We start from the raw sequence: 14,662 nt of genomic DNA, 5'->3' as shown, positions 1-14,662 counted from the left end.
ATAGTTTTGCAGGCCACTGGATGTGCATAAAGGAGAGCAGGTCTCTGAAGAAGAAATTCCCAAGCTGTGCTGATAACAAGGGTGGTAGATACAGGAGACCAGTCCTGAAGTGTTATGGCTGCTTTCATTCCCTTCCAATTTGCCTGATGGACTGCCAGACTCACCGGCACTGAGACTGTTCTCAGAGAATGGCTGGTGAAATGTGCACCTTCCCAGATATCCCAGTGGGAGCAGAGGTATTGCAAGGGACATTGTTGGGGAAGTTAGTTATAAGCAAATACAAAAGGGAGGATTTTTCATTGACAAATTTTCCTTGGTGTATCTCTTTGAACACACTTGGGATATCTCACCATTTTTGGGTTTCTCCATCAGAAGTGACATTTCTGCATACGAAATTAATTCTCGCTCATTGAACACACAGAAGTTCCACAAAAATAATCTGTCTTGTTAATCCATAAAGAGAATCTCACCTCACTGGTTTAGATATGTGTGAATCCTTGTTTCAGCTAATTGTCCTCAAAACAAATGGAGCTTTCCCTTTTCATTCCTGTTTCTACAAATAACTAGAGTCAAAATCCTGCAACATTTCACAGAATCTTCCTGCTGAGAACATTGCTGGTGTTTGTGCCTTCTAATCCTGGGAAAAGTGCCTTGTTTGTCTGTCTGCTTCACTTGTATTTTGAGACTGTCGAATGACCGCACAATTGATATTGCCATGTGAAGCTGACCTTGTGTGAAGATCGTTCCGGAAGGTTAATACAGATTGTCTTGCGTTTGACCTTGGATTTTGTTTGTGGTGATAGTGAATGCGGATCGAAATGGAAATTGATGTGGGCTTATTTCACATAGTAAAAGACCTGAAGATGGTTGAAGATCAAGCTTGCGCAATAAAACTATCTTCTGGTCCTGCATTAACTTGTACGTCAAGAGAGGTGGAATGCACATTTCAAACACGGAGTTCAGTTCCATTCAGTGATCCAATTTTTTGTTGAGATGAAGTCGCATCACAATGGCTCCAATTTTCAACGTGAGGATATGGGGCTGGATGCCATTTCTTTCAAGGAAATTTCGAAACTCAGTCGGGAAGTTAAGCTGTTCTTCATTATCATCAGATATAACTCGATGAACACTGATGTATGATGTTTTTTTTCTCCCCCACACTGTCAAGATCTGGTTATTGATGATATCAGTGTTATTTCTGTGGTGTCAGAATGGCGTGACCTGAGTGTTGCAATGGCATCAATGAAAAGGAATTTCCAAATGTGATACTTCCTCTTCCTCAACAATGTCAGAGACGATGCATTTCAGGTGGCCTTGTCACCATCCAAGAGATTGTGGGGAACTTCTGTGACTTGTCATCACCAACATCAGGGAGAGAGGATGCAAGCACTCTCTTGGACTGGAGTCCTCTCATATTGATAAGCACAGGACGTTAATCCCAGTCCACATGCACTCATTGTACGAAACAGAAGGAGCACCTGCTCCTTCCACTTCAGATACTGATCAGATTTAAGCTATGATCCCTTTTTGATTGCACCTGTTAAATCCACTTCAATCAATGTTGATGAAGGGGAGGAGAATTTTTAAGCCTTCAAACAAGGGTTGTGTGCATGTGACATTCAGAGGGTAAATGGGAAAGTCAAAAGATTTAACTGCCAATGAACAGGGTATGGTCGGGGGGGAGGTGCACCGGTTTGAGAATGTTAGGAGCAGCAACACTGCTGGGTTTTTTAACGCTCAACAGTTTTCCCGTGTGTATCAGGAATGGTCCACCACCCAAAGAACATCCAGCTCATGGCAGGCCAGTGGTGGAAAACGGCTCATTGATGAGAAGCCACAGCAGGCTGACACAAATTGTGCAGAGCTCCAGACGGGCTCGAGTTGGTCAACTTACAGTCCAGTGCAACATTGGTGCGAAAGCACCCGTAAAATAATGCTCAACTCGTCGTACCTTGACACGAATGGGGCGTGGCACCCGAAGAATGCACAAAGTTCCACTTCTTTCAGCACAAAAAAACCAAGAACCTGCAGTTGCAGTGGGTGAAGGAACAACAACAATGGACACTGGAGGATTGGATAAACACTGTCTCGTCTTATGAATCCCAGTTCCCACTTTTTTACACTGTTGGAGGAACAAGAGTCGAGAGAAAAAAATACTTGAGTGCATGCATCATCTTTCTGTGTGTCAACATTACAGGCTGGTGCTGGTGGTGTGGGATGTGATTTCATGGCACACATTGGGCCCCATGATAAAAGTGGAGCAACATTTGAATGCCGCAGGAGATCTGAACATCATTGCCAATCTGGTGCATCCCTTCATGGCAGCAGTGCATCAATCTGCGAATGGATTTTTTTCAGCAGGATAATCTCCCATGCCACAAGACTGGCATTGTCCATGAACATGACAGTGAATTCAGCTAACTGCAGTGGCCTGTCGAGTCACCAGATCTCAATCCAATTGAGCATCTGTGGGATGAGATGGAACGAGCCACTCAGAGTGGAGATCCACTTTCAGCCAACTTGACCCAACTGTGGGAAGCATTGGAGTAAACATGGGGCAACATCCCCATGGAACACTTTTGACACCTTGTGGAGTCCTTACCCCAACAAATTGAGGCTGTTCTGAGGGCAAAAGCGAGTGTAACTCGATGTGAGGAAAGTGTGCCTTGTGTTTTGTTTACCGAGTGCATATTACTCGAGCTGAAATACCCATCATCGCTCAACAGCTGGCACTGTCCAGGCACATTCAGACACCGCAGACAAAATTGGCGATGAATGCTTTGTCCCATATATCGCAGGCTGACCAGGTGTCTTGAATGTTTCAGGATCGTCCCGTTTCATACTTTCCCCGGACGCCATTTTTGTCCGTGCTGTGATACACCATCATGTCCCTCCCCAGTGGATGGGGGATTGTGGAGGGGGGGAGGTGGGTGGAGAGGTGTTTGTAGAATTGGTGGTGGGTGTTGTGGGGGTGATGAGTGATGAGTAATTATGGGGGTATGGAGGAGGGGGGGCACTTTGAGGAGGATGATGGTTGATTGTGGAGGGTGGAGGGGAAGGGGTTGTGTGGGATGGTGGTGGGTAGTAGATGATAAATGGGGTTACTGGGACTCTCATTCAAATGAATGGGGAAAAGGGAAAAACTTTCTGACTCAAGTCCCAAAGCCCAAAATCGGAGACTGATTTTCTCCCCACCTATCCCCTTCCCTCCCATACAAGCAAATGTAAAATTGAGACTATGAGAGATTGAGACTGACTGATGAAAGCACTTCTTCCCTTTTATATTTTCATTCAACTCAAAGAGCGAACCAACGAATATTTACCCATGTTCTACTTTGGGGAATAACTTTATTTTCTTAGAACATTCATTTCCATCAAGTATATTCACAAATAATAACTTGGAACTTGGTTCTTGGTTTAACTGTCTTTGTTGAGCAGAAATGAAGTGATAAACTTCTCTACATGCTCTTATTTGACCACCTCCTGAGCCACATATGATTTTGAGATTGTCGTAAATTATTTTTCCATTGTTCAATTGATAACAATCAAAATTTTCATTCCATTGAAGCATATTTATTTTTCTCTTGACGTCCTCCAACTTATTTGTTATGAAATTTATCCGCTTATTTGTTTTATCTACTTCTACCCTGGTTATTTCTTCAACAACACTTATTTGTTATTTCTCACATTCTTTATGTTTTCCATTTCAATACCAAGGCTGATTAAATCTCTCCTATTTGGTTTGGTTATTGCTTCGTTCTATCATTTATAAATCAGTAAAAACACGGCGGTAGCCAGTTAAAATTCCCAACCCAATATCTTAACACTTATACTTGTAACCAAAAGGGAGACTATTGAATCTATTCTCCAAAATATATATTTTATCATCAAAAGCTCCGAATGCTTTCTTATTTCTCTGTTTTGGATATAATTGATGTTTATATCTTCTTGTTGTATTCATTTTTTCTGTACTCTTCCTTCTTTCAGGTTAAACAGTTGTAATAATGTTTAAAGTTTATTGTTTCCTTGATTATATTTTTCTTTCTTTCCTTTCGCTTCTTTTCACACCTTTCAATGTTATTATTATCAATATACGTGAAAGCATAAGACTTTGCTCTCAATCCAAAAAATTCACGCATGACCTTCCCACCCAATTTGTCTTTAAACTTACCAATAACCTTTTTATTATTTGATGAAAACAACACATCACCTGACTTTCAATTACTTGCATCATATATAGCAATATTATCAATCATATCCTCATATACATCACTTGTCTTAATTTCTAATATAAAACTGTCTGTATCCATATATAACAATGACACATTATCCTTATACTTTGATTTCAAATTATTATAGTAAGTCATACAAAAATGACTTTCACAAGTAAAGAATTGTTGTTCCTATATAAATAAGTTAGTCCATTTAAATGCTCCCTTTTTTCAAATGAATACCACAAAAGTTCTCTGAAAACACCTCCGCTTGCTCAAAACTTGGTATATTAATTAACATTGAAGCCTGTTTCCAAGATGCAGCAAGTCTTATGTTTTGTCGATTCCTAACATTTTCCATAGTCTTTCAAAATACAGCATTATTCATTAATTTATAAAAGTCCTTCTCAAAATCTGTTTTTACCCCCCCGCCACGTGGCGGAAGGGGGATATTGTTGTCACCCAGGTCGTCCGGCTGTCCGTCCGTCCGTCCGGGCGTCAACATTTATATCTGTGAGTGCGATAACTCATAAACTGTTCGCCATATCGATTTGAAATTTGGGTCACACATGTACCACCTGGAAAGGAAGAACACTGTTGATTTTGGGCGTGGCCGGATCCAAGATGGCTGACTGGGGCAGCCATCTTGAAAATGTTTTTTCGCCATATCGATTTGAAATTTGGGTCACACATGTACCACCTGAAAAGGAAGAACTTGATTAATTTTGGGTGTGGCCGGATCCAAGATGGCCGACTGGGGCGGCCATCTTGAAAAAAATGTTTTTTGTAATAAATGGAAAACTGCTTATCTAATTTCAATTATTTTTGGTTACTACGTTCCTCACCCCCCTGGGGAACTTTTTCGAGATGATGACCAAATGGTGTCTTGTTTCCAATTCGCCTCCCTCATTATCTGGAATATGTATGACCTTTTTCATTCAATGGCAGGGGATTCCCCATCTCTGATGGTATATTTACTTCTGTTGTCCTTTTTGTATTAAAATCAATATACTACTTTAATCAATGACTGTTTAAATTTCAAAATCCTATGAATTCTCCTCACTCTCAACCCAGCAGATAAATATTGTCTCAGGTTCCTTTGATGCAAAACATAACTTTCTTAATCATTTAATGCAGTCAGTAGTTTTTCTGTAGATTTACCTTTTATATTAAGTGACTGTTGGTAATCACTTGCCCATTCTTTTCTTGGACTTTCTTTATCAGGGGCAAAAGGTCAGTCTTTATGTTTGAGATGAAGTTCTTCTGGATATTTTAAATCAATCTCAAAATAATATCCAACTTCAGCTTCATCCAATTCTTTTTAAGAGGAGACGACAATATCTTGTAAAACTTTTTCATAATGCTTTTCTGAAACCCATTTAAGTTTTCCAGAAGGAAAATATTGAGACATAGCCCACCCATACAAATTGTTGGCATCATGATACATCAGGTAAGAGTTGTCCCCATTCTTATAATCAGGAAGATATTTGTTATTTGCTTTATCATATCTCTTGCAACATACTTGAGATATTCCTCCTCGTTTGGCCTTCTCTGTCATTAAAAGCATATCTATATCACTGATTAATTCCAAATTCTGTTTTGTCATTTTTAACAAAGCACTCCAAGCCAAACCCGGGGCTGTGTAATCGTGAGCGGGGTCTCATCCATAAGCATTTATACTATGACAGACTTCTAAAAGTTTCAAACACATCAGCCAATAACAAGACATCAATTTTATGATACAAATCATGATATTCTCCAAGATTCTTAGTATTAAACTTCTCCCAAAACTTTTTAGCTTGTGTATGATCTCTATCATAAAAATGAGTTTTATTCAACTTGCAATAGAAATTTTCCCTTGAAGGAAGTTGTGTTTCTTTAAACTTCTCAAATGAATCCATACAGTCATACGGATATATTCCCTTTTGTGAGAAGAGATCAATCTCTTCTTGATTTGAGAAATGTGATTTAAGATTCGGTAAGTTTGAAATATTTGATGCCAATTTTGATGATGGACTTGCCATAAACGTGTATGTGTCAAGAAATCTGATATGGGTTTAATATGGGGGATGTATGAATTGTTTTTGTGAATGAGATGTATTTTTTATCTGCGTTAGGAATGGCAGAAATATCTCCAGATGTCCTTGAAAGTTCATTTATAAATAGATGTGTGTCATGGTGAGCGTTGTGAAGAAAGAGAGGAAAAAAGTTTGGGGGCCTACAATTAAGATAACAACGGGAATGAGCTGGACCTCTATATTTTCCAGAAAGATGACAATGATCCCGAACTTTTACCTCTCCCCCAATTTTCTCCTCACAAATATGACAAATATACTGTTCTTTCTAAATTCCTTTTTCTCTCCCTTTGTTAATGACATTGGTTTGGAGGTTTTAACCATTATTTCTCTTCGTCTTACACAGTCTTTTTCCAATCGTCTTTCAAACTCCTCTGAGGCATCTTCTCAATTAAGTTCGAACTTGTATTCATCATCAACAGATGATTTGATATAATAACAGAAACCACAAGGAGTAGGTTTTTGATATTTATTTGTTTATTATTTATTTGGATTTGGAGAAACAGTATCTATCTTGTCAAGGATACTTTCAAAATCAGCAGAAATCACAAACGGATATTTTATAGATTTGTTAAAATCTTTGAATGATATGTTTGAACCTGCTTTTGGAAAGTTGATTACGGTTGATTTATGATTACTACAATATTTTGAATGTTGATTTAATCGTTTTTTTGTATGAAAGGAGTTGAGACAGCTCCTGCAAGGATACATTTCACATTCTTTCTTGTATCGTTGTGATTTGGTTAATCTTCATAATTTTTTGATGAAAGCAGAATGTGATTTTTCCTTTGAAGTAAAGTAGAGAAGGTCATTGTGTGTTTCATCATTTTTATACTTGTTTGAAATGTTTAATATCTGAACTTTGTTTGTATCCGTTAATCCATATACATTCACAGATAGATTAATCATCTATCTATAATTCCAGCAATGTGTGTGCGTGTGCGTGTGCATGTGCGTGTGTCTCTGACTGCTGTTTCTCGACAACCACTGGTCCGATCTCATTGAAACTTGTCAACGACATTGCTGGGGACGTGACTACGTGCTTTTTCAAGGTTTGATATTAATCGGACAAGAGCTTCCCAAGTTATGGCCATTTATTTACCAACCAATAAGAGGACACTTTGCTGCGTGGGCGTGGCCGATGGGGGAAGAGAACCTCAGCCGCGTTCCCCATTACGGGTTACAATGTATGGACTTCCAGATAGTGATGACTTCGTGTATTCTAATAATTTCTTGATTTCTTATGCGCATTTATAGATAAACACAATGCCCCAAGTTATTATTGTTTTCATTTTAGACGGTGCATAAATTTCGGTGACAGAGTGAGCTGCTCTGCTCCGAACCAGGAAGTAAATTTCAACACGCGATAACTTACGATCGAAAATAAGCAAGTAGGAGACAAAATTTAAACAACAGGTGTTTTTTTGGTACCTTTTAGATGTTTTTTGTTGCTGTTTTGGTGTTTTTCCCTCCCCAGAAAATGGCATCACACTGCAGAGAAAGTAGTTAACTGTACATCTGTCCATAATTCCAGCAGTGTGTGTGTGTGTGTGACCGTGTTTCTCGACAACCACTGGTCCGATCTAATTGAAACTTGCCAACTACATTGCTCGGGACCTGAGTATGCGCCTTCTCAAGGTTTTATATTAATCGGACAAGTGCTTCCCAAGTTATGGCCATTTATTTACCAACCAATGACAGGACATGTTGCTGCGTAGGTGTGGCCGATGCGCCATTTAGTTACCAATCGTATTCCACTTCCTGCATTAAAGTAAAATTACTTCTGATACTCTGCATCAGTTCCTTTCTCAAACACACCCACCCCAACATGTCGTGCAGAGCGCGGGTTATGCTAGTTATTATTATTTTTTGGTTTGCATGTATGGGCACGCATGTATGGTCACGCATATACGGGCACGCATGTATGGTCACGTATATACGGGCACGTGAGATCGAAGGAACAGCCTGCGTGGTTGTTGTTTCTGGCACGCGATTTGAAAGTTTTTTTTTGTTTGTTTGCACGTACGACCACGCACCTACGGCCATGCACCTACGGGCAAGCACTTGTTTTCTCAAATTTAGGAATATCTCTCAATGACATTGGAAACTTTAAATCTTTAACATTTAATGTATTCTCGTATTTCTTATAATGTTCAACTCTTTCAGGTTTTCATTGTGTAGGATGTAAGTGAGCAAGAACAGACCATCGAAAACATTTATTATCTTTGTTTTGAATATGAACAACCGCTTTCTTAAGTTTTATCTCTTTTGGTAAATCAATATAAGAAGAAGCTTGAAGAGAATCTGATTTTACGAAGTGTAAATCTTGAAAAAGATTATTTTTGAAATAGCAAATCCACTACCTACTGCAGTGTTATCAACATCTTGTTCTTGTCTCTGGAGTTCATCATAAACACCACATCTTACAAAATCTTGAAATGATAAGATAAAGTGAGGGTTTGTCCTCATATCGGGAGTAGTTTCATCACCTTCTCTTACCATATTCAACTTTACTCCCATACAAAACTTTAAAGTTTTCATTTCACTTGATGTGTTTTTAATTACAGTTTCAATACTTTGTTTAACCATATCAACAGCTTCCATGATTGAAGATGGTCCAGGGTCTTGAATGTGAAACAATCATATTTTTATATTTCCTTTAAATGCCCCATCAGTGTTTTCAATGGAGAATTTAGTGGCACCTTCCCTTTCTTCATTGTTCTTGTGTTTGCTTGATTGAAGGTGTTTATTTTAAAAAAATTTTTTAAGAATATCATTATCACATCGATCACAATGTTTTGTTTCTTGGTCAAGTGGAGATATTTGTCTGAAAAGATTGAATATGTGTTTGTTGGTTGAAAGGTGTATTTTATAACATTTATATTCATGATTACAAACATTGCAGTGCGTTGTATTCACCATATTTATACAACAAAATTTTTCTTAAAATAAAATTTTCTTGCTGAAAATTCCGTTTAATTAATAAGTGAATCTATGCTGAAAACCATTTTATCCTCCAACTTTTTTCACTTAATAAATACAATGTATCAAGACACAAAATACAAGTCTAAATCAATCTCTTCATTTGTAAAAGGTACTGAGAAATATGTTGAGGATGTAAAATTGAATAAAGATAAATATAATAACTATTGGAAAAAAAACAATTATGGTGAATAATTATAGGTCTTCAATTTCCTTCAGTGGAAGGGATTTTAGTAGACCTGGAAGAACATTAATTAAAGTATCTCCAACAAAAGTTTCTCCTCTCCTTCTGGCAATATATTCAAAACTAGAAAAAGCAATGAAACAAGAAAAAGTATCAAAAAAGAAAAACCTTTTGGATGAAGCTTGAGAAAGAAAAGATAAGACCATCTGTAATATGCAAGGAGAAATTTGTATTTTTTACAACAACCCTAAATATGTAAATCCTGATGAAATAAAGGATGTTAATATATCAGGTGAAATGACATTTCGTTCGATAGTAGTTAAGGATCATTTTAAAATTAACTTTAATATAAAAAATGTAGTAGTTGAATCTGTTAATGAAAAAAAGTATATAGATATAGATGGTAATGTTTTTTCCACTCATTAAATACGAGTCATTATTCAACTGAATATTTTGAAGATTATGAGAGTGATGACAGTTATGATACTGAGAGTTTGTGTTCAAACGGTAGTTATGAAAGTAGTTTTATAGATGATTGTCAAAGTTCCAAAGATGAATTTTAGTTTCAGGAAAGTTTTACTTTATAAATATGAATAGTTTACTAGATTTTGAGCCTCTTGAATTTCCTGATTCTCCACATGACAAATTTGAGAATTGTCCTGCATGTGAAAAACGGGGATGAAACACAGTCAAAAGCCGATAAACAATGTATGTTCTGTGATTGTCTTCTAATTACTGATAATAAAAAAAAGATAAAAAGGAACATAATTTTTTGAGATTCACACCAAAAATGAACTACTTCAAAAGATTGATTCGAGAAATGAATGTGAAGTATGAGGGTGATCATACACCTTTTCTTACAAGAGAAGAGACTGAACAAATAACGACCATGTTTCGTGGATTGATGACATATCATTACCGATTGTTATTTTCAGGGAAATATCAACACAAGATATTGTATAAATAAAATAATGGATTATCTTGAAATTAAACCTGAACTTAGGATAAAATATAGAGTTTCTAAAAAAGCCAACAATAAATTAAATAACCTGTTTTCCAAATATATAAATGAATGATTTTTTACCCATTTGGGAAAATAAGATAAAATTTAACAACCATAAAAATCTTCAAAAGTCAAGAAGATGTCTCATAGTTGGTGAAAGCAGATGTGGGAAAACCTGCTTACTTTTAAAGATGCTCCTTACTCCCAACTTTTTAGATTATGATAATTTCAAAATTTTCACAAAGTCGAGTTTTCAACCTGAGTAGCAACTACTCTCACAAGGTTTTAATGCTGGTCTTCAAAAAGAAGATATAATCGGTTTATTTCAACTTCAAACCAAACTAAATGATTACAACATTCAAGATATAATGCAACTATTTTCTGATACACAGAGATATAAAAAGAAATCAAAGCCGATAACTTGTATTCTTCATGATAATACGGATGATATACCTTCTCCCCAAGATTGGGAAAAATCAAAAAAGAACCTCGTTACCTTTGATGATTGTGTTCATGAGAGAAACCAAACAGTAATGGATAGCTTCTCCATAAGAGGGAGACATTGTTGTTGTAATTGTATTTATCTTGGTCAATCATACTTTCAACTCCCTTATCGCTCAATTAGAAACAATGCTCATACTTTTATTTTATTCAAGTTAAATTCAATGGATATAAACAATTTTTGGAGAGACAATTGTTCTACATTTTGGAGTAAAAAGGAATTTGGGCATTGTATGAAGCACATGACTGAAAAATACAAATATATTGTTGTGAAACAAGATGAGATATTAAAAGATATATTTTTTATTATATAAGCAATTACAAATATAAATGACAACTATTATTAAATATCTTGTGGGGAAATCTACTTCTGGAAAAAAAATTCATAAATCAAAGTTGTTGTATTGTACAAATGAGAATATTGCAAATTTGCTGAAAAAGCACCATTTAGTTCGTATTGTATCCACAACAACGAGAGCAATAAGACCTGGAAAAGCAGAAGGTGAAGATTATTACTATATTTCAGTGGAGGAACATATGCAATTGAGGATTGAAGGTCAAATATTTGAGGAGGTTTCTCTTGGTACAACAAAATATTCATATTGCAAGAGTGAGTTAAAGAAACTAAAATCTGGTAGTCTTGGGATATTAGAAACTAATCCAGAAGGAATGAGACATTATTAAACATCTGAGTGGGAATGGGGTTAAGATATTATCATTCGGTTTTGATGTTAATGAAGAAACTCAATGCAAACGTATGAAAAGCAGAGATACAAGTATTAGTGAAGAAGAAATTACAACTCGTATTAATGTTAATAAAGAATTTGATGAAATATTTGAAGAAAAGGATTTATTTTAACATATCTACTTTAATTATGAAGAAAAGGAAAATTTCTCTGTTGACCTTTATAATTCAGTGAATGATATTTTCCAACATATAAATGGTGCGAAAGAAAGAGCAAGAAGATTGAAGGAGCATCAAGAGTTGGTTTCAAAAGTGGTAAAACAAGAGGAAGACATAAAGAAGAAATGCAGACAAAAACTAATGGGTGAAGAAGCATTTGAAAGAAAACAAGAGAATTTTTTTAAACCACTTGAAAAAACTTCCCAAGAAAAAATTGTTGATTCTTCCACAGTTCCCACAACAGAATATACTCCTAAAAACATCAAATGCCAAAATATTTCAGTCAAATGACAGAGGAAGAATTGGAACAGATCAGAGAATTAGAATGTGATGATGAAGGATTATTTGAACAACTGGAAGAGATGAATCAACCCCCTGATTATATTGTGAAGGCTCTTCAAAACAATGAATATTCAGCGGATTATAAACCCAAAGCAGGACTCATTCCAACAGAACAACCAGCAATATTTCATCTTGTTCAACAAAAGCGATTGATATTTAAAGATGAATTAATGTTCTTGAGTTCTGCTTAACCCCCTGCGAAACTAACTCCGAGATTAATGTTTCTTCTCACAAAAGATGGAAAACAAGGTTCAAATGTGAGGGATGAATCAAAGTATATTGATAAACCATTGGATATGAAAAATAAGGATGATAGAGTATATATTGATCTGCTGGACTCTCTTAAATATAGGGTTCGTCTTTCTGGTAAACGTTGCAAGAATGTGAAGGAGAAACACATTATTCAGGCTTTAAGTATCCTTGATTCAGGTGTTGGTTTTCTTCCAAATGACCCATCACAATTAGTTAATAGACTGTTATTGCTGTTGGGTAGAAAGAAAGCTGGAAATAAGAATTGTTTTTATGAAGCATCAGCCATTTTAGACCATTTGATGAACATGAAAATAATTAATAAATGTCAATACGAAGACATTTTATGCTATTTTAAATAAGATGAGAAGCACAATCCTCAGTTTTAATTTCACAACAAGTGACCACACATCTTCATTCCCATACCCACTACAACTTGACGCAACAAAAGAATATGAAGCGTCTTCCTTGTCCATGGAAACTTATAATACCTTATTTATTATCACCGAGAAAAATTAAAAGTTTAGTTATCATCTGGGAAGTGGATACAAAACGATTACAGTTTCACCAGGAGCATATGAGATTTCTCAAATATCTTCCAAAATTGCTCGCCTTATGAAAGAACAGGTTGATGAACCAAAAAATATTGTTATAGATATTCAACAACATTATTCAAAATCAACGATAAAACTTAAAAATAACGACAATTTTGATTTCACAATTGATAATAATTCATTCAGAGAGTTATTGCGTTTCTCCTCAAAAAAGATTGAAAGTAATGGGACGTTTTACAGTGATCATGTCATTCAAATATCCTCAGGCTCAAATGCGGTATTAATTCTCTGTGATTTGATTGATGGTGCTTATAATGATGGAAAAAGAACAAATACAATATTTTCATTCATCACAAACTCAACCCCAACTGGTTATAAATTCAATATATAACCCAAAAATCTGGTTTATCTACCTGTGTCAGGAAAAACCACATTCAGAGTAAATTTTAGGATCATCGACCAAGATAATCGCATGATTTCTTTTAATGGAGAAATTATATCCATCAGAATTCACCGACGTGAAGTTTTCCAAAAAATAAATACAATGGTTTTTGTGAGGAAACACGAGTTGAGAAAATATAAAATAATTACAGGGGATGGGACGTTCCTTTCCCCATACCAAAAGGGTGAAGGTATGTATCTTGGTCGAGGATACTATCAACCTCAGAGACAAAAGGGTGTCAGGCATCAATTTAGAAAAAAAGGAGATGGGATCATTGATACTCAAATGGGTGTTGGTTCAACTATTCTGAAACATGAAGACCAAGTTGGTTCAACTGCTTCTGCTGTGGGAAATGTAGTGGGTGCCATAAAGAGTATAAAAGATGCCCAAAAGGAATCTCATAAATTGCAAGCAATAAAATAAATTAAGAAAGGCAAAACTCAGTTGTCTCCCAAAGAATGACAGAAAATAATTCAAATACTTGGGTCAGGGTTTCAAAAGTTTTAACATCTTTTTCCTCCTAATTAAATACAAGTATGGAAGCGATTGATAGTTTCTATGATTTGGATGATACCATTGTCATCTCAAACTCCACTAAAAAAGAAGACGACTTCAAGGTAAATGCAATCACTGGAACAGACTGCAATGCAAAGGGAACAAAAAGTTTTGAAATAAATAATCAACAAACTTATTTGAATATAGCTGAAAGTTTCTTGTTGTGTAAATTTACATTCACTAAGGCTGCGAATAACACAAATGCTTCAATTGTAAATTATTTCGTCTGGAAAATGTTTGATTGTGTTCGTTTGTACATTGGAACACAAGAAGTTGAAGCGATTGATTATGTCTCTGCTACATCTGAAATGATGAAATTTACACTTCATTCATTTTGTGATAAAATGGGAAAGGGAGCTGTCGAATGTTTTATTCCTGATATGGCAAACACAGTCCCTGGATATAGTCAAAGAAAAGGAATGTATAATGATGATACAAAAACAGACAATAGTTTCACTGTGGCAGTTCCTCTTTAAGGTATATTTGGATTTTGTGATCATGATAAAGTTCTGTCTGGTTTTAAAATTAGATTTCAACTGCAAAGGAATGATCATGAAAATAGATTGCTTTTTGGTGTGGCTAATGCTTTTGCTGCTCAGAATAAATTTCTAATTGATGATATTAGTTGGTATATTCGTGAATATACTCCTAATCTTAAAA

At 35.8% G+C, this 14,662-nt stretch overlaps 1 protein-coding gene across 3 annotated transcripts in view; it reads left to right on the top strand.

Annotated features, from left to right (window-relative positions):
- The window catches only part of LOC147029149 (uncharacterized), a 141,610-nt gene that overhangs the window by 52,224 nt on the left and 74,724 nt on the right, over positions 1-14,662 (top strand). The gene's annotated exons all lie outside the window — the stretch shown is intronic.

This window comes from Eptatretus burgeri, chromosome 4 (genome assembly GCF_056783735.1).
Source record: "Eptatretus burgeri isolate ZD-2024b chromosome 4, Ebu_testis_v1, whole genome shotgun sequence".
Classification (NCBI taxonomy): domain Eukaryota; kingdom Metazoa; phylum Chordata; class Myxini; order Myxiniformes; family Myxinidae; genus Eptatretus; species Eptatretus burgeri.
Note: the sequence above shows the minus strand (reverse complement) of the source record. Positions and strands in the feature narration are given on the sequence as shown.